The 20,683-nt window shown below is 40.2% G+C and overlaps 1 protein-coding gene across 1 annotated transcript in view; it reads left to right on the forward strand.

The window, feature by feature from the left end:
- MKLN1 (muskelin 1) overlaps window positions 1–20,683 on the forward strand; it is a 397,154-nt gene that overhangs the window by 34,349 nt on the left and 342,122 nt on the right. The window lies entirely within an intron of this gene.

The following is a 20,683-nucleotide window of genomic DNA, read 5'->3' on the forward strand; positions in this document are numbered from 1 at the left end:
AGCTCATGCGTGTAATCCCAGTGTTTTGGAAGGCCAAGGCAGAAGGATTGCTTGAGGTTGGAAATCCAAGATCAGCCTGGGCAATATAGCAAGACCCCATCTCTACAAAAATTAAAAAATTATCTAGGACTACAGGTAGCATGTGCTTATAGACCCAGCTACTTGGGAGGCTGAGGCAGGAGGATCACTTGAGCCCAGGAGTTCGAGGCTGCAGTGAGCCATGATCACAACACTGCACTCTAGCCTAGGCAACAGAGCAAGACCTTATCTCAAAAAAAAAAAAAAAAAAGGGGGGGGGATTTTGAGAATCAGAAAGACTTGCTGCCCACTCTGGGCCAGTTTAATAATGCAGGATGTGCGTAGTTCAACCACACTCCAAAAACAACTCTGTTTTAGCCATACTGCCTATTGGCAACCCCACTCCATCCCCACTGTCAAATTTCTCTAGCCCCATAACTGCTTTTGTTTTTCATAACACTTCTTTGTTTGCTGTCTACCTGCCCCTCTAGAATGTAAGCATTGTGAAGGCAGGCAATTTTTTTGTTCAGCACTAGATGCTCAGCACTTGGAGTAGTAACTGGTACACAGAAGGCACTCTAAATATTTTTTGATTGAATGAATGATGTATTTTAAAAGTTTTTCTTTTGGCGGGGCTCGGTGGCTCACACCTATAATCCCAGCATTTTGGGAGGCTGAGGCGGGCAGATCATGAGGTCAGGAGATCGAAACCATCCTGTGAAACCCCGTCTCTACTGAAAAAAACCCAAAAAACTAGCCGGGCGTGGTGGCAGGCACCTGTAGTCCCAGCTACTCCGGAGGCCAAGGCAGGAGAATGGCATGAACCCGGGAGGCAGAACTTGCAGTGAGCCAAGATCATGCCACTGCACTCCAGCCTCGGTGACAGAGCGAGACTGTCTCAAAAAAATAAATAAATAAATAAATAAGTTTTTCTTTTTAATTTTTATACTTTTAAAAATAGAGATGAGGTTATGCTATGTTACCCAGGCTGGTCTTGAACTCCTGGCCTCAAGCAATCCTCCTGCCTCAACCTCCCAAAGTGCTGGGGTTACAAGTATGAGCCACCCCACCTGGACCTTGTGTTTTTTTTTTTTTTTTTTTCTTTTTAAAGAGGCTGATGCGGGCCGGGTACGGTGGCTCACACCTGTAATCTCAGCACTTTGGGAGGGTGAGGTGGGCAGATCACCTGAGATCAGGAGTTCAAGACCAGCCTGACCAACATGGAGAAACCCTGTGTCTACTAAAAATACAAAATTAGCCAGGTGTGGTGGCACACGCCTGTAATCCCAGCTACGCAGGAGGCTGAAGCAGGAGAATCACTTGAACCCACTAGGCAGAGGTTGCAGTCAGCCAAGATCGCACCATTGCACTCCAGCCTGGGCAACAAGATTGAAACTCCATCCCCCAACCAACAACAACAACAACAACAACAACAACAACAACAACAAGAGGCTGATGCACATTCGGATCTCTAGGGATCTAATGAAAGTCTGGTTTTTCCCCGAACACTTTTATCGATGACTAAGACAATAACACTGATAGCCTGCTGAACAAATTTACAGATGACACACACTAGAAAGAATAACAAATAGGTTGGAGGATACAATCAGATTCTCTCCCCACCCCAATCCTGAGAAAATGTAATAATGAATCATATCAAACAATATAGAGTTTAATGGGTACCAATATAAAGTACTCAAAGATCCTCAAATTGAATTGTACAAGTACTGAGTGGGGGCGAGATGGCTTACAGCTACACACGGCAGGAAGATTTACAGTCTCCTGTTGATTGTAAGAAGATGATGAGTCAACACAGTGGGATGTAGCTTAAAAAAAAATCAATCTTTTGTTGTATTAATAGAAATGTAACGTTCAAGAGGGGAACTAGTTCTCTAGTACTCACTGATGATCAGACCACATTTATTGTGTTTTATGAATTCTGGGCTTCAGACATTTGGAGACATTGATCAACAAAGGATTATATGAGAAAAATAAAAAGGATAATAAGAAATCTGGTACACAGAGTTATTCAGAAATAACAAAAAGATCCAAGGTTTTATGTAGGTGTGTAAGGGGGATGGTGATAACTAGCATATGTAGCTACCTTTCAAAGTTTGAGGTCTATCCGGCAGAGGAGAGATTTGATCTCTTCTGGGTAATCCCAAATGGCAGATTGAAGGCCAATGAGTGGAAGATGTAAGCATGTATATTTCAACCCATTAACATTGGTCAACTGTTAGATTTGCCTAGCAGACAAATGGACAACCACTGGAGGTAGTAAATTCCCTGACCCTGGTGCCTGGAAGCGGGGCAGTCATGCCTCATTCACTGGGTACATTTGTGATAGAATTTCAAACACTGGGGTGAGGAAGTGAGGAGAATAGATTTGTTTATAATAGCAAACACATAGTGTGTACTGTATGGCAAGCACCATAATACGTGATTAATGAGGTTGTCATTTCTAATACATCAATCTCACTAGCTCATTTTACAGATGAGAAAGTGAGGCTTAGAGGGATTAAGCAATTTGCCCAAGGTCTTACACCTTGGTACAAAGCAGATCTAGGATTTGAACCCAGGCAGTCAGATCCCAAACCTTAATTATTAGTCTATGAGGACCCTAAGGTGGGCATGGTGGTACATGCTTGTAGTCCCAGATACTGGGGAGGTTGAGGCAGGAGAATCACTAGAATCCAGGAGTTCAAGACTGCAGTGAGCTATGATCACGCCACTGCACTCCAGCTTGGGCATCAGAGCGAGACCTTGTCTCTAAAATAAGTAAATGAAAATAAAAGTAAAGTATAAGGACTTTTACTTCTAGAAAGCCGTTCTTTCCCACCTTGAGATCCTATCACTCTAATGAAATAATCAAACCGAGGAGTTTATCTCAAAGGGTGGATGATTCTGTAGTACATAGGTTCCCTCTATATGTAATATGCAGGAACTGTATTAGTCTGGCCATTTGCCACTTGGGTATACTATATGGAGCCCAGCATAGGACCTGGCACACAGTAGGTGCTTGCTAATTATTTATTAAGTGAAAAGAATGAACAAATGCAACAAATACAACATTGGCGGGATCTGAAATGACAGAATCTCAATATATTGTGCCTGAAGAAAAGCACATTTCTGGGTGGTCTACTGAGGACCCTCAGCAAAAGTGATAATCCATCATTCCTGGCAAAGGCCTTGAGAATTCCTGTGCAATTGTTTGAACGATATTCATTTAAACAAATATTTATTGAGTACCAGTCCTGTGCCAGGTATGTCCAATGTGTGAAGGATGCAGAGGTGAATTGGAGGATGTGCTGTCAGTGGGGGAGGAGACAGGTGGGCAAATCCTTACAGTACCTTGTGACAAGTGCTATAGCAGTTGTGTGTATGTTTTTTAAGTATGATGGAAGCAAAGAACAGAAAGGAACTGATTCTGCTAGGTTGAAGGAGTCATCTGATATTTGATTATGTTTTATTTATTTATTTACTTACTTTTATTATTATTAATTTTTTTTTAGATGGGTCCTCCCTCTGTTGCCCAGGCTGGAGTGCAATGGCACGATCTCAGCAACCTTCACCTCCCAGGTTCAAGCCATTCTCCTCCCTCAGCCTCCCAAGTAGCTGGGATTACAGGCACCTGCCACCACACCCAGCTATTTTTTTTTTTTTTTTGTATTTTTAGTAGAGACAGGGTTTCACCATGTCAAGCTAGTCTTGAACTCCTGACCTCAGGTAATCCACCCACCTCGACCTCCCAAAGGGCTGGGATTATAGGTGTGAGCCACTGCCCCCAGCCATTGATGATGTCTTAAAAATAGCTTCCACATGTATGTTACTTGAGTTTATTCAGTCTTCATAAAGACCATGTGAGATTGTGACCCCTTCTTGTACAGAAGATGAAATAGAGTCTTACAGAGCTTAGGTGAGCTCTTCAGGGTCATATAGCTAGTAATAATAATTGCCCACATTGATGCAGTGTTTAGAATATCTGCGACTCTGTTCTAAACCATCTTAAGACATCTAATCCTCTAAGGTTGTTATTGATATCATCACCATTTTACAAATAAGAAAACCAAGTCACAAGATTTAAGAGACTTGCCTACAGTCACATAGCTAGAAAGTGGAAAATCAGGATTTCCACCCACACAGTCTGACTTTAGCAGGCAGACACTGATCCACTGCACTAAATTGCCTTGTCTAGTTCCCCAAAGAGCTGGAACTGACACACTTGGACTCTGATTCCAAGTTCAGTTCTCTTTCAAGTGACCCTGCTCATTAGCAGATACTGCATCCAAATGAGAAGAAATGGTCACGTGGATACAAGGAGACTTGTGTAGTTCCTGCATCTGTGGTATGGTGCTATGGTGGGAGGGCTATGGTGAAGTCTGTAACATGCGTGAACTTAACCACTGACAAGCATTATGGCACAAGCTTTAGATTTTCTATGTTTTAGGTATTCAGGGTTTTTTCAGGGCAGTCAGAATTTTTTCTCTTGTTTTGTTTTTGAGACAGAGTTTCGCTCTGTTTCCCAGGCTGGAGTGCAGTGGCGTAATTATGGGTCGCTGTAACCTACAACTCTCGGGCTCAAGTGATCCTCCCCCATCAGCTTCTCGAAGAGCTGGGATTACAGGCATGAACTACCACATCTGCAGAATTTGGCCTGTTCTCCAGGCCAGCATCCTGGGCTCTATGGACTATGACTTGTTACTCATAGGAACTAGCCACCAACACTTACCCTGCAGCCTTTTGGCTGGTTTAAATTTTTTTAAAAAGAAGAAGACAAGACATAAAACATTAAGAATGAAACAAGTTAAATTCAATACCTGTATATTAGCAAGAATGGAATACCGAAATGGAGAAATAAAGCACATAGTTGTTTAAATTGCCCAGCTTTCTCTCCATAATAAAAATTATTGGATTGAAAAACTGTTCAGGGCTGGACACGGTGACTCATGCCTGTACTCCCAACACTTTGAGAGGTCAAGGTGGGAGGATCACTTGAGCCCAGGGGTTTGAGACCAGACTGGGCAACATAGTGAGACCCTGTCTCTAAAAAAATTCAGAATTAGCCAGGAGTGGTGGTGCACAGCTGTAGTACCAGCTACTTGGGAGGCTGAAGTGGAAGAATCACTTGAACCCCAGGAGGTCGAGGCTGCAGTGAGCCACGATTGTGCAACTACACTCCAGCTTGGGTGACAGGGTGAGACCCAGTCTCCAAAGAAAAAAGAAGAAGAAAGAGAAAAATAGTTCAATCTAATATTATTGTGCCTTAATGATTAAGTTGGTCTGGCTGTGTGGCAAATCTGAGAAAGAATTGGTTTTTAAAACGAATGAAGGAGATTCCTTCTTCTTTAATAATTACTACTTATGTTAATGTGGACATGATCTATATGATCGAAGATATTGTGTCTTTAAAATGGCCATCTCTCAGAATTTTTGGAGATTTGGTCATTTTAAAATCAGCCACAGGCTCAGATTTCTGTGGCAGGCGGTGGGGCAGAAAAGGTCAGTGTTGTTTGGTATTCTTCAATGCAGGTGGGGTTTTGGTATGGCTTGGTTTTTAGCGTTTTGTTTTGTCATTTATGGAGATTTAGTAGATTCAACTGATTATCTTGGCCTCTGTGTTTGTGGATTTCTATTTTCTTGGCTTCAGTTCCTTGGAAACGTTTGTTTTGATGGTGGCAGGAGAGCTGGTTTAGTCATGTTTTATTTTTGTTGTTCCTATTTATTTCTAATATCCTTTACTTCAAGTCCACTTACAAAGTATCATGTAACCTGTCTTTATGTCTCCGCAAATGAAATGTTCCTAGTAGCAACTCTAGTGTAACCTTATAGGAATAGTTAATTTGATGCCCAGTTGATGCCCATCGAGATGGTTCTGTAGTATTAGAACAAGGGTATGTTTTGGAAATTATGTTTGAAATTTATAATTGGATTTAGCATTTAGCAAATGAAATTTCAAGTATCTGAGATCAAGTAGCCATATTCATATAACCATATTTTCCTTTTCATTGCTGAGTCAACAAAAGTTGGAAAATTCTTTTCTTACATATTCCATTCTTCAAATAAACCTGAAGGTAAATTACCTTTAAAAACCACATTCCAAACAAACAGTTTTTCATAAAGCTATGAGTACATGAATAGAGTGGACCCCACTGGCATTTGGGATGTACGTATAATTAGAACTCTCCGTTTTTCAAACATGTAATTTACTACAGTTGAGGTTTTTAATTCTTAACTTTGAGTCCATTGGGGTGAAACAAGTGACCCTTGTTGGAAGTATGTCAAGAATCAACTTTCTCAGGTTGACCTTTAGTTTGCTGGTCATCAAATTAAAACACTGTATATTCCTAGGCTTGAAGATGTTGGAACCTTCCTAAGTTTGTTAAAAGATCAAGGCAGAAGGCTAGCGCTGCTTTGCTGCTGTGAAGAACGGACTTCCCTCTTCCTTCTCACTTAAGTTGGTTTCTGCATGAGAGAAAGCATGCTCCACCTCAGCCGGACCCGTCTTTGCTCCAATAGTTACCTTGTACCTCTTGTTTTTGCAACCAGATAGATGTCTATCATCCTTTGAACTGATTTGACATCCTTTCTGGTACAAGGCTCAGTACTAGGCACCAAGGACTGTTACAAACGCTCTCAATCACCATTGTTCAGAACTTAAAAGTGGCAACAAAATCTGGAATAACTCAATGACTGTGTGACCTTGAGCAAGCAACTCAAGCTCTCTCTAAAATAATGATTTCAAGCCTGGACAACATGGCAAAACCCTGTCTCTACAAAAAATACACAAATTAGCTAGGCGTGGTGGTATGCACCTGTAGTCCCAGCTACTAAGGAGGCTGAAGTGAAAGGATCCCTTGAGCCCAGGAGGTCAAGACTGCAGTGAGCTATGATGGCACCACTGCACTCCAGCCTGGGTGACAGATCAAGACCCTGTCTCAAACAAACAAACAAAAAATAATAAAATAGCTATTTCACAAAGTCATTGTACTAAATACTTGGGATTGCATATGAAAATACTTAGCACAAAGCTTGGAACATAATTGCAAGTGTAGATTGAGTTTATGTGCAGTATATAATAATCCATGGAAACTCAAGTGGACAGATGGACCCAAATCAAAATTGTCTGCTTCTAGCCATTTGTTAAATCAAAGCTTCACTTTCAAATGAATAACTAAATCTATCCATGATTTCGCTTTAAAGTCTACATTCAGAGCAAAAAAGTGCTTCCATGATAATCTGTTCATAGATTTCATAACAGGAGCTGACAAGGGTTTATTTAGGAGAAAATGACACGTGAACAAGCAGAAGAAGGAAGATTAGATAAATAAAATGTCTATTTCAAAATAAATGAAGAAGAGACAATCATCTGATAATAGAACATTCAGATGTTGATATAATTATAAAATAGATTTGTTTTTGTAAGTGGTTTAAAAAATGTTTATTGACCTTAAAGGAATAACTTTTTCATAGTTGAATGATAAATCATTCAGTATCTTGTATTAACTAGTAATTAACTACAGATACCCGTTAACTATATTTTTCTTTAATTGCATCTGCTGTCATGGCCTTACATTTATTTCAGTGACACAAAAAGAGTGATTTGATTTGATAACTGCCTGTCCTCTCTGCATATCAGAAAATCAGGAGGAGCAGCCTTCCCTCTGACTCACTTAGCTGTGACAACAGCACTCTGCCAAATTACCGGGAACTAACACTGTAGTAAAACCATAAGAAAATTTTGCTAAGAAAACTTTTCTCATCTGCAAACTACTTGACTGAAACCTGAGGTGCTGGATTTCAGCACAAAGGTGACTTTGGAGGGGAAAGTTTGTGCCAAACTGGATCTGTTGTTTTTGTGTTATGTAAAAAGGAGAAAAAAATGAACTGTTTACCTCTAAGCTATAAATTTAAGATTATCCTATTACACCAAATGACAGAATTTCCAAACCTCAAACCTTACTTTAGAGCTATATTTTCATAAACTATGATCTGTACCCAATCAAAACTAAATGTAATTGAATATTAAATAATCAGCCTTGCCCAATTATATTTAAAGAGTACTGGACAAAGTTATTTTATTCACTGCATCAGAGGTGAATTATAGCTGAATTGCAAAAATGGCAATACATGTGCAGTATAAAAATATAGAATACAGAGTAAAAAGAAGAAAATAAAAATCAGCAAGTCACCCATAATTCTATCACTCAGAGATATCATCATTAAAATTTTGTTTTAAATTTATACACACATACAAACACACACATGCACACACATACACACACCAGAATATTCACGACATATAAATGCATATTAATGGTTTATTATAGAAAAGTGAAACATAAGGAAAAGTAGACAGAAAGCATAAAGGACCCCATGTCTAGATGGACCTCATGTATAAGCCATCAATATCCCATTCTTCTCCCCATCTCATTTTATTTTGAAGCAAGTTCCAGGTATTATATTATTTCATCCATAAATTTTGATATGGCCGGGTGTGGTGGCTCATTCCTATAATCCCAGCACTTTCAGAGTCTGGGGCAGGAAGATCACTTGAGGCCATTAGTTTGAGCCCAGCCTGGTCTACATAGCAAGACTTTGCCTCTACAAAAATATTAAAAAATTAGCTGTGTGTGGTGGTGAGTGCCTGTAATCCCAACTACCGGGAGAATAAGGTGGGAGGATCATTTGAGCCCAGGAGTTCAAGACTGCAGTGAGCTACAATTGTGCCACTGCACTCCAGCCTGGGTGACAGACTGAGACCCTGTCTAAAATATATATATTTCAATATGAATCTTTAAAAGATAAAGACTTGTAAAAAACATAACCATTATCATATCTACATTAACCAATACAATTTTTTAGTAGTATGAAATATTCAGTGTTGGAATTTTTAATTGTCTCACAAATCTTATAACTTACTTTTGTTGTTGTTGTTGTTTCTTTTTCTCTTTTTTTTGGGGGGGGTCGGGAGACGGAGTCTCACTCTGTCACCCAGGCTGGAGTGCAGTGGCGTGATCTTGGCTCACTGCAACCTCCACCTCCTGGGGTCAAGCGATTCTCCTGCCTCAGCCTCCCGAGTAGCTGAGATTACAGGCACACTCCACCATGCTCGGCTAATTTTTATATTTTTAGTACAGATGGGGTTTCACCATGTTGGCCAGGATGTTCTCGAACTCCTTACCTCGTGATCCACCCTGTTTGGCCTCCCAAAGTATAACTTACTTTTGTAGTTTGCTTGTTGAAGCAGGATCCAAATAAGGTTCATGCACTGAAGTCAGTTGATATGTCCCTTAAATTTCTTTTAATTTAAATCCCTGAAATCTCTTTTAATTTCATTTTTTTCCTCATAACTTATTTGTTGCAAAAACCAAGTTGTTTGTCCTGTAGAACTTCCCACAGTCTGGATGTTTCTGATTGCATTCCTATGATATAGCTCAACATATTCCTCTGTACAGGCTCAATCAGATTCATATATATATATATATATATATTTTTTTTTTTTTTTTTGGCAAGACTGCTTCCTAGGGAGTGGAGTATTTTGCCATTAGGTGGTACATAAAAATATCTTCTTTTGTGATGTTACCTAGATCCATTAGTTCATTAAGGATTTTAAAAATGGTAATATTTTAGTCTATCATTCCTTAAGTTGATTTTCTGGCATGTGCCAATGGTGTTTGCTTTGTCTTATTTTTAAGTAACTTTTGTTTTCTCTATTGTAATTATAATTTGAACTCATTCATTGAAATGTATTTAATGTGCTTCTGTACATATTATTTATTATTCTTATTAATGCTTAAATTATCCTCATTGGTCTGTCATAGCATCTTCAGATTGGTTCCTGACATCTTTTGACACAACCCTAGCAGTTTTTGATAGCTTTCCTGCTATTTGGTACAAGGTGGCATAGGCTCACCTTGAATATTTCCACATAGTAAAAAATACTTATATTTAAGATGTGAATATATATACATATAATACAAAACCTTAGGACAGAAATTATTTATGATACCAAAAGACTAGAAATAACCCCAATGTCTATTAATAGAGGACTGGTTGAATAAACTGTGATACCTACACACAATGGAGTCTGTGTAGCTATAAAATGAAAGTAGGTTTTTTTTTTTTTTTTGAGACAGAGTCTTACTCTGTTGCCCAGGCTGGAGTGCAGTGGCACTATCTCGGCTCACTGCAACCTCCGCCTCCTGGGTTCAAATGATTCTCCTGCCTCAGCTTCCTGAGTAGCTAGGATTACAGGCGCACACCACCATGCCTAGCTAATTTTTGTATTTTTAGTAGAGACGGGGTTTCACCAGGCTGGCCAGGCTGGTCTTGAACTACTGACCTCAGGCAATCCGCCTGCCTTGGCCTCCCAAAGTACTGGGATTATAGGCATGAGCCACTGCGCCTGGCCAGAAGTAGGATCTTTAAATATGCTTATTATGGATTGATCTGTAGGATATATTACGAGTAAAAAAAATGAGGGGAGAAATGTGAGTCTATGATGCTACCATACAGGTCAGAAGGGATATATATGTAAATGTATATACATACACACATATATGCATGCATACACACACACATGTAAATACATTTGCTTATATTAGAAAACAAAGAATAGGAGGATTCACATCACAAAATATTAATAGTAGTTACCTATAAAAAATGGAGGAAAGAAAGTGGAGGGGATAGGGATAGAAACTAGACTTCTTTGAATTCACCTTGTTCTGTAGATTTGACTTTGGCCAGGCTGGTCTCGAACTCCTGACCTCAGGTGATCCACCCGCCTTGGCCTCCCAAAGTGCTGAGATTACAGGCGTGAGCCACCGTGCCCGGCCTAATTGTGGTATATTCTAATCTTATTATGCCTGCTGTCCTTGAGAAGCAGGATTCTCAGCATGAGAGGAAGGGAATATAGATGTAACATGGAGGAGGTTAGGCAGAAATCCTGTGGTCCTGAATTTGAATTGAGAGTTGATATAAACTTAGGGTGCATATGTACATGTATAGACATATCTCCTAGGTCCTCTGTTCACTGTAAAACCTAGAAACAATGACTAAGCCAGAAGTAATGAGCACTCTTGTTATCTATATTATGATATGATATATGATATACATACACATGTATCATAAATATATATTCATATATACCTAAATTGCATATATGTGTAGCATCAATTATTTAGCTATTCTTCTATTTCTGGTCATTTAGATGTTCCCATTTCTTTACACTTATATATAATAAGTGTGGCAAAGCAATTGTGCACTTATTATTTCCTTCATACACTTTTCTGTAAGTAGAATTACCCGACTAGAGGGTAGGAACATATTTAAACTCTTGATTAGTATTGTCAGATCACCTCCAGAAAGGTTATACCAGGTTACATGGTAAGTGGCAGTGGGGGAGAGAGTGACTGATTCACTGCATTAATAGTTATAGACATTTTAGACATTTACACTGACATAGTTCTGCCAATCTATGTCAGGTAGAACTGTGCCTTTCTTGTTTTTCCCTTTTTGATGTTCTTATAGAGAAATTTAAAAAATCAATAATACCATAAGGAAAAACTACACTACTGTAACATTTTCATATTTACATTAATAACTGTATATTTGGCTCCTTAAAAGTCCTACTTATTTGCCCTTTATATCTCAAGAAAATCCTGCAAAGTGCTTCTTTACTTATACAATTTTATGTGTATATAGAAGAGCTATTTCATCACCAAGCTATTCTTTTTTTTTTTTTTTTGAAACGGAGTCTCGCTCTGTCGCCCAGGCTGGAGTGCAGTGGCGCAATCTCGGCTCACTGCAAGCTCCACCTCCTGGGTTCACGCCATTCTCCTGCCTCAGCCTCTCCGAGTAGCTGGGACTACAGGCGCCCGCCACCACGCCCGGCTAATTTTTTTTGTATTTTTTTAGTAGAGACGGGGTTTCACCGTGGTCTCGATCTCCTGACCTCGTGATCCGCCCGCCTCGGCCTCCCAAAGTGCTGGGATTACAAGCGTGAGCCACAGTGCCCGGCCCATCACCAAGCTATTCTGCATTTGAAACGAAGGAGGAAATAGTTTACCCCTCCATGAAGTGGTATTGACAGGAAGCAATCCACAAAGATTAGAATGGGCTTGTCAAACTTAATGTATTCCTTACAATTAATGCACTGAATTATAAATCCTTTAGTTGTAAACATACATATATCGTGAATGTATTAAGATATGAATTTTTATATCTTTTTGGTAATTTTGGCATCTATCTTTGAAATTCCTGGGGCTTTTTATTGTAACCTTACCTTCGCAGAACTCATTATATGTGAAATTTTATTTTCCAAACATAGTTTAGGAAATTAACTAACTTTGTAAACATTATTTTACATGTACCTTCTATATACAACTGAACCATGATTATGAAAGAAAAAAAAGTAGATTATAGGCAAAATCATAGACTGTTATAGCTAGAGCGATCTTAAAGATCGTCTGGCCTAAACCCTTCATTTTATACTTTGGAAAACGAAGACAAAGGGCAGTTATGTAACTTCATTAAAGTCATGCAGCTACTTTGTGAGAGTGTGACAAAAACCCAAACTGATTTGGTACAGTGTCTCCTTTCCACGTCGCTTCTCAGAGTTAGCAAAAGTTGAAGGCAATACGCAAAACCAAAAATAATTGTCATGTTAGGGAAGTGGGATTTGGCGTGTCTATCTTCAAAATTTGATTATGTCACTTTTTTGATAAAAATTCTGTAGAGAATGGATCAACAACTACATTATAAAATTAGGTAAAAGAGTACCTTTGTTATTTGGGAAGCTAGAAATAAATTATGGGTTTTCTAATACTTAGCAGGGATTTGTAGCAATCAAAATGCAGACCATCAAATGACTTGTTAGGGATGCAAAAGTCATTGCGGGTTTTGCCATTATTTTAATAGCAAAAAATGCAATTAATTTTACATCAACCTAATACGATGGCTTATCATGATTTTTTGACTTTACAATGGTGTGAAAGTGACATGTATTCAACCGGGCGTGGTGGCTCACACCTGTAATCCCAGCACTTTGGGAGGCCAAGGTGGGTGGATCACAAGGTCAGGAGATCGAGACCATCCTGGCTAACACGGTGAAACTCTGTCTCTACTAAAAAATACAAAAAATTAGCCGGGCATGGTGGCGAGATCGCGCCACTGCACTCCAGCCTGGGCGACAGAGTGAGACTCTGTCTCAAAAAAAAAAAAAAAAAGAAAGTGACATGCATTCAGCAGGAACCATATGTCAAATTTGGAACCGTCATCTTTTCCTAAGCTAGCGATGTGCAGATACTACTCTCTCGTGAAGCTGGGCCAAATCACCTAACACAAAGCCCATTTTATAATGAAGTGTTGAATTTCTCATGTAATTTACTGAATACTGTATTGCAAGTGTTCTGAACATGTTTCAGGTAGGCTCAGGTAAGCCATGATGTACAGTAGGTTAAATGTATTACATGCTTTTTTGACTTTTGTTATTTTCGACCTACGATGGGTTTATCAGGAAATAACCCCATTGTAAGTTGAGGAGCACCTGTACACAGCATCTGCGTGCTTCATGTATGTATTCATAGGCACTGTTGTAAGTACTTTGTTTGCATTATCTTGATGAGTTCTAACCATAATCTCAAACACAGAGAGAGTATGTGACTTGCCCCCAGGTAATCTTAAGAACGTCAGACTGAAGATTTGAACCTAGGCAGTCATAGACACAGTGGGTTATTTGAAGTTTCAAGCCTCAACTCTCATTGTCGCCGCTACTGAGGATTGCTGTGATTGTCTGACTCCCCCCAGCTGTCTTCCTACAGGATCAAAGGTTCTACTTGAGAAACTTACATAGCCAGGCACGATGGCTTATGCCTGTAATCCCAGCACTTTGGGATGCTGAGGCAGGCAGATCACTTGAAGCCAGGAGTTCAAAACCAGATCGGGCAACATGGTGAAGCCCTGTCTCTACAAAAAATACAAAAAATAAAATAAAATAAAAATGTAGCTGGGTGTGGCGGTGTGTGCCTATAGTCCCAGCTACTTGGGATGCTGAGGTGGGAGGATCACCTGAACCCAGGAGGTCAAGGCTGCAGTGAGCCATGTTCACAATACTGCACTCCAGCCCGGCTGACAGAGAGAGACACTGTCTCAAAAATAAAAAAATTCCTTAGAGCAAAAATTTTTAGAGACAATCTGCCTTCACCTGCCACTTGCTATGTGATTTTTCATTCCTCATCTGTAACACAGGTGTGATATCTACCTCATAGAATTGTTGGAGGACTAAATGAGAGAAATTGTATCCATTTTTTAGCGGAATAGCTGACACGCAGTTATCATCAGCTATGGTCATCATTATTAGTATTATTAATATCATCACCAACATTATCATTGTTGTTTCTTTCTCTCCTTTTGACCTCTTTTTTCATGCAAAAGCTCCTGAAAAGGATAATACATTACCCGAGAAGCTGGTGACTCATCAGTTGTTTTTTTCCTAGCAGAAGAGAGCAGAGAGGTATTAAGGCAGAAGGAAGGAAAGAGGTAGAGAGACCTCAAAGACAACTTAGAGCAGAGTTTTACCCTAAATTACTTGGAATACATTTACAAAACAGTTCATTTGGAGTCTAGTCTTGTATTTGGCATCCTGCAATCTTTATTAGGTTTCCGGAGCCTATTAAGGAATGAGGAAGGGCACTGCTAGCGGTGGTGACAGACCTTCTGTCCCTGCCCGAGGAATCCCGTCCACTGTGGCCACCTGCCTATCCATGCTGCAGTGGGAAGTGGGCAACAACCCTCTGCAAGCTCTTCTGTTTACTGTGCCTGGAAACGGGCCTTTTGCCATGGAAAAATTTCTCATTGTACCCGTAAGTACAGAACACATATTGCACAATATGAAAGATCTTATTGAGACTTCTTGTTAGGCCAGGCGCTCAAGCCTGTAATCCCAGCACTTTGGGAGGCTGAGGCAGGCGGATCACCTGAGGTCAGGAGTTCAAAACTAGCCTGCCCAAGAAGGCAAAACCCTGTCTCTACTAAAAATATTAAAAAATCAGCTGGGCATGGTAGCAAAGTCCCAGCTACTCTGGAGGCTGAGGCAGGAGAATCACTTGAACCTGGGAGGCAGAGGTTGCAGTGAGCCGAGATCACGCCATTGCACTCCAGCCTGGGCTACAGAGTGAAACTCCATCTCAAACAAACAAACAAACAAACTTCTTATTAACCTGTGTACACACTGTGCTTCAAGAGTAGGACTGAGTGCCATTCCTGAGGTGTCATTCCACTTTTTACTCAGGTGCTAAAAGTCTAAAGGTGGCCCGCAACCACATCCTCACTTTTCTCTCTAGATCACACACTTTCCACTGATGCCTAAAGTCTTACTGTTTAATGCTACCAGCTTCTCCCTCAGGTCAAGTATTCTTATTTTCTGTATTTCATTTTTCACTTTTCACCTTTATGAAAAGGACTGAGCACACGGTAGAACAGAAAATGGTGCAAAAAGCTGTTCAGTGAAAGGTGCATCTCATTTCCATCCAGGCTGCCCAGTGCCATTGACCGGAAGTGCCAACCATTTGTTCACTCATTCAGAAAGTGTGGTGGGGTGCATTGTCTGTGTTAGCCACTGTTTGGGGTGCTTGGAATCTAGCAGCAAACAAATGAATTAGATCCCTGCCTTCTAGTAGGGGTTGATGGGCTACAAGCAACATATATGAGCAAGTTATCATAGGGTAGGTTAGAAAGTGATGAATGCAGCCTGGGCAACATGGTGAAACCTTGTCTCTACAAAAAAATTTAAAAAAAAATTAGCTGGGTGTGGTGGCACACCTGTAGTCCTAGCTACTAGGGAGGCTGAAGTGAGAGGATCACCTGAGCCCAGAGGTGGAGGTTGCAGTAAGCTGAGATCGTGCCACTGCACTTCAGCCTGGACAACAGAGAGACCCTGTCTCAAAAAGAAAAAAAGAAAAAGAAAATGACTAATGCAATGGACAGAAATAAGCAAGGGTGGGGGACAGGGTGATCAGGGTCACTTATGATATCTATCACACAAGCTAAGTGTCCATCAACAGATGAATGGATAAAGAAAATGTGGATACACACACACACACACACACACACACACACAGTGGACTATTATTCAGCCATTTAAAAAATGAAATCATGTCATTTGCAGCAACACGGATGGAACTGGAGGTCATTTTGTTAAGTGAAATAAGCCAGGCACAGCGAGACAAATATCAAATGTTCTCACTCATATCTGGGAGCTAAAAATGTGGATCTCATGGAGGTGGAGAGTAGGATGGTGGTTACCAGAGGCTGGGAAGGGAAGGGGGAGCGGGGGATGAAGTGATGTTGGCTAATGGGTACAAACATAGAGTTAGATAGTAGAAATAAATTCTAGTATTCAGCAGTACTGTAGGGAAGTTAAAGTTGACCATAATTTATTATATATTTCAAAATAGCTATCAGGTTTCAAAATATCACATGTACCCCAACAATATGTACAACGATTATATATCAATTTTCTTAAAGTCATAAACATTATAATGGGAAAAAAATAGCATATACCACTGGCCAGAAATTCTCCTGAGCACTTTACATATGTTAACTATCTGAATCCTCACAACAAGCCCAGGCACTCTTATCATCATCATTGTAAAAGGAAACTGAGGCACAGAAGAGGTAGGAACATGGCTCAAAGTCACAAAGCGAATGAGTAATGAGACCTGGGCTTTCACACAGGCTGCCTGGCTCCAGAGCCTGAGCCTAGCTCCAGAACACTTCCGTCATCCCAGAAAAAAAATACTCCCATGCCTGGTAGAGTCACTCTCAATTCTCTCCTAACCACAGACCCCGGCAACCACTCATCTGCTTTCTGGCTCTATGGATTTGCCTGATGTAAATATTCATATAAATGGAATCATGGAATCATGCAATATGTGGCCTTTTGTGACTGGCTTCTTTCACTGAGCATAATATTTTCAAGGTTCATCCATATTGTATCAGTCCTTCATTCCTTGTTGTGGCCGAAAAAGATTCCATTGTATGAATATACCACGTGCTGTTTATCCATTCATCAGCTCTTGGGCATTTGGGTGGTTTCCATTTCTTGGCTGTTATAAATAATGCTGCTGTGTACCTTTGTGTATAAGCTTTTGTGAAAACATACATTTTATAATTTTCTTGGGTACATACCTAGGAGAATTGTTCAGTTGTAAGGGAACTCTATGTTTAACTTATTTTTTAATTATTATTATTATTATTATTTTTGAGACAGGGTCTCACTCTGTCACTCAGGCTAGAGTGCAGTGGTGCGATCTTGGCTTACTGCAACCTCTGCCTCCCAGGCTCAGCCTATTCTCCCACCTCAGCCTCCTGAGTAGCTGGGATTATAGGCACGTGCCACCACACCGTGCTTTTTTTTTTTTTTTTTTTTTTGGCATTTTTTGTAGAGACAGGGTTTCACCAGGTTGCCCAGTCTGGTCTCAAACTCCTAAGCTCAAGCAATCCACCTGCCTCAGCCTCCCAAAGTGCTGTTATTACAGGTGTGAGCCACCGCACCTGGCCCTATGTTTAATTTAACAAATCAACTTTTGATCACATGTGCTACTTAGCTAAGCCTCACTACGCAGAAGGGGAAAAGTATAGAAGCAAGTGGTCGCTTTAGCAAATGTCCTATCCTGTCCTATCAATATGATGGTATCTCCTTCTTGGGGTTTCATAAGTCAGTACCCTTAAGGTCATTGACACTCCACATGTGTATTTTCTATGCAGAACTCCCACAGAGGCCACTTTTGGTCGCCTTCTCCATACAATAGATGGGGAGTGACCATAAGGAAGTACCCCTCAAAGTAACTGAAGGGCTCAAGCTTGAGCAGTGGAACCTCTCTAGGTACTTCTAAGAGCAGGATAGACAGGGTCAGTCTAGAGAAGTGAATGCTTTGAGAAGATTACACAGTCCTCTAACAATAACATCCATGAGATTTTGTAGAATTCTCTATGCCTAGCATAATGCTAAATGCTTCACAGCCTTTCTCCTAGACTTGCACTCTCCAGTATGGTAGCCACGGGTCACATGTGGCTATCAAGTGCTTGAAACAGGTTAGTCTGAATTAAGGTATGCTATACAGGTTGAGCATCCCTAATCTGAAAATTCAAAATATGAAATGCTCCAAAATCCAAAACTTTTTGAGGACTATGATGCTACAAGTGGCATTGTTGGTGGTGACAAAGCCTCCTGTTCTTTGCTGTTGCTGCTATTTAGCAAGTGATACAGGTATTCCTTATTTATTTATTTTTTTTTTTGAGGCGGAGTCTTGCTCTGTTGCCCAGGCTGGAGTGCAGTGGCGCGATGTCGGCCCACTGCAAGCTCCACCTTCTGGGTTCATGCCATTCTCCTGCCTCAGCCTCCCGGGTAGCTGGGACTACAGGCTCCCGCCACCACGCCCAGCTAATTTTTTGTATTTTTAGTAGAGACGGGGTTTCACCGTGGTCTCGATCTCCAGACCTCGTGATCCGCCCGCCTGGCCTCCCAAAATGCTGGGATTACAGGCTCACGCCCGTGGTCTCGATCTCCAGACCTCGTGATCCGCCCGCCTGGCCTCCCAAAATGCTGGGATTACAGGCGTGAGCCATGATACCCGGCCATGATACAGGTATTCTAAGGGATGCTGCTGTGCTGATTAGTAACCCTGAACACATTGTGTTTTTCCACTATTTGAATAGTATGTTATATATACATATATACACACATATATATACGTGTGTGTGTGTGTATATATACACATACACATATATACACACACATATATACACATATATATACACATATATACACATATATATACACATATGTATATACACACACACACACACACACATATATATATATACACACACACACACATATATATATATATATATATATATGTATATCACTCTGTTACCTAGGCCGGAGTGCAGTGGCACAATCTAGGCTCACTGCAACCTCCGCCTCCTGGGTTCAAGCGATCCTCCTGGGTTCAAGCCATTCTCCTGCCTCAGCCTCTGGAGTAGCTGGAATTACAGGCATGCAACACCATGCCCGGCTAATTTTTGTATTTTTAGTAGAGACAGGGTTTCATCATGTTGGCCAGGCTGGTCTCGAACTCCTGGCCTCAAGTGATTCAGCCGCCTGGACCTCTCAAAATGCTGGAATTATAGGAATGAACCAACACGCTCAGCTGGTGTGTTATATTTTTTACTGTTAAGTACTTATGTCTGAATAAACGTGAGAAAATGATTGCTTATCAGTAGCACATAAATGAGCGTCAGGAATGATGTTGCCAAACAAGCACAGATTGTCCCATGGGTGGTTGAGATAGTGACACCTTTGGTTTCTGATCATTCGATTGATACAAACTTTGTTTCATGCACAAAATTATTAACAGTATTATATAAAATTACCTTTAGGCCATGTGTATAATACGTATATGAAACATGAATGATTTTCACATTTAGACTTGGGTCTTATTCCCGAGATATCTCATTTATGTATATGCAGATATTCCAAAATCTGAAGTCCGAAATACTTGTGGTCCCAAGCATTTCGAATAAGAGATGCTCAACCTGTATGTGTGAAATACATATTGGACTTCGAAAACTTAGTGCAGAAAACAGATGTAAAATACTCATGAACATTTTTTACATGTTAAAATGATATTTTGGACATGAGTTAAGTAAAATATAGCACTAAAATTAATTTTGCCTATTTCTTTTACTTTTCTTAATGGGCTACTAGAAAATGTTAAATCACACATGTGGCTCACATTGTGTCTTCCATTATATTTCTATTGGACAGCAGTGGTTCTAGACTAGTCCTCACCGTTATCTGATCAGCTGGATGGTATTATCATCCTTGCATTATGGGTGAGGAAATTGAAGCTTAGAGCGCTTGAGTCAATTGCCTATGATCAAACAGCTGTGGCTTAAGCGCAACTCTGTCTCCAATTCTGAATTCTTACCCATTGCTCTAGGCTGTCTCCCCATAGTCCAGAAATGTAACCCAAGTGACAGAAAAATGGTTAGGATCATTAGCTGTGGCAAAAGGTTGTTTTCATATCTTCATTGTAGAGCACACGAAAAATGGTCCATGAAGTTCTGTAAAGTAGAATTTAGGGTGCAGTTGGAGGAAATTGCCTATGAGAAAGTTTCTTAAATACTAACTCCTGTTTGTAATGGTTTGGGGCTCACCCACTGAGGATCGAAGGTAGAAGGAACTATTTCAGAGCTTGCTTTCATTTCTACGATTCTATCACGATTCACTTTAGATTCACAGGTCAGCCTCTGCTGTAACATTCAGATTGAGATGGAGTAGACTGAGATGAATGAGTGCTTCAGTTTCATCCCTTTTCCCTGTAAAGTGGAGGGCTTTAATTTCATCCCATTTCATTCGAATTTGTGAAAACCTCAATAGGACATTCTTCACAGCAATCCTGCCCTCTTCTAAGTTTCAGTGGAGAGGAGAGACAAAACTGTCAAGGAGAGAAACCATTCTCTGAAATATTAAGCCATTCTCTAAAATATTAAGCCATTCTCTAAAATATATATTTTAACTTGGTCAAATCTTCCTTTTCCTAAGGGCATCAGTGTTCTTCGCTCACAAATAATTCTCATGTGTATATCATTAATGCTA

The sequence above is a fragment of the Symphalangus syndactylus genome, chromosome 6, assembly GCF_028878055.3.
Source record: "Symphalangus syndactylus isolate Jambi chromosome 6, NHGRI_mSymSyn1-v2.1_pri, whole genome shotgun sequence".
Lineage (NCBI taxonomy): Eukaryota > Metazoa > Chordata > Mammalia > Primates > Hylobatidae > Symphalangus > Symphalangus syndactylus.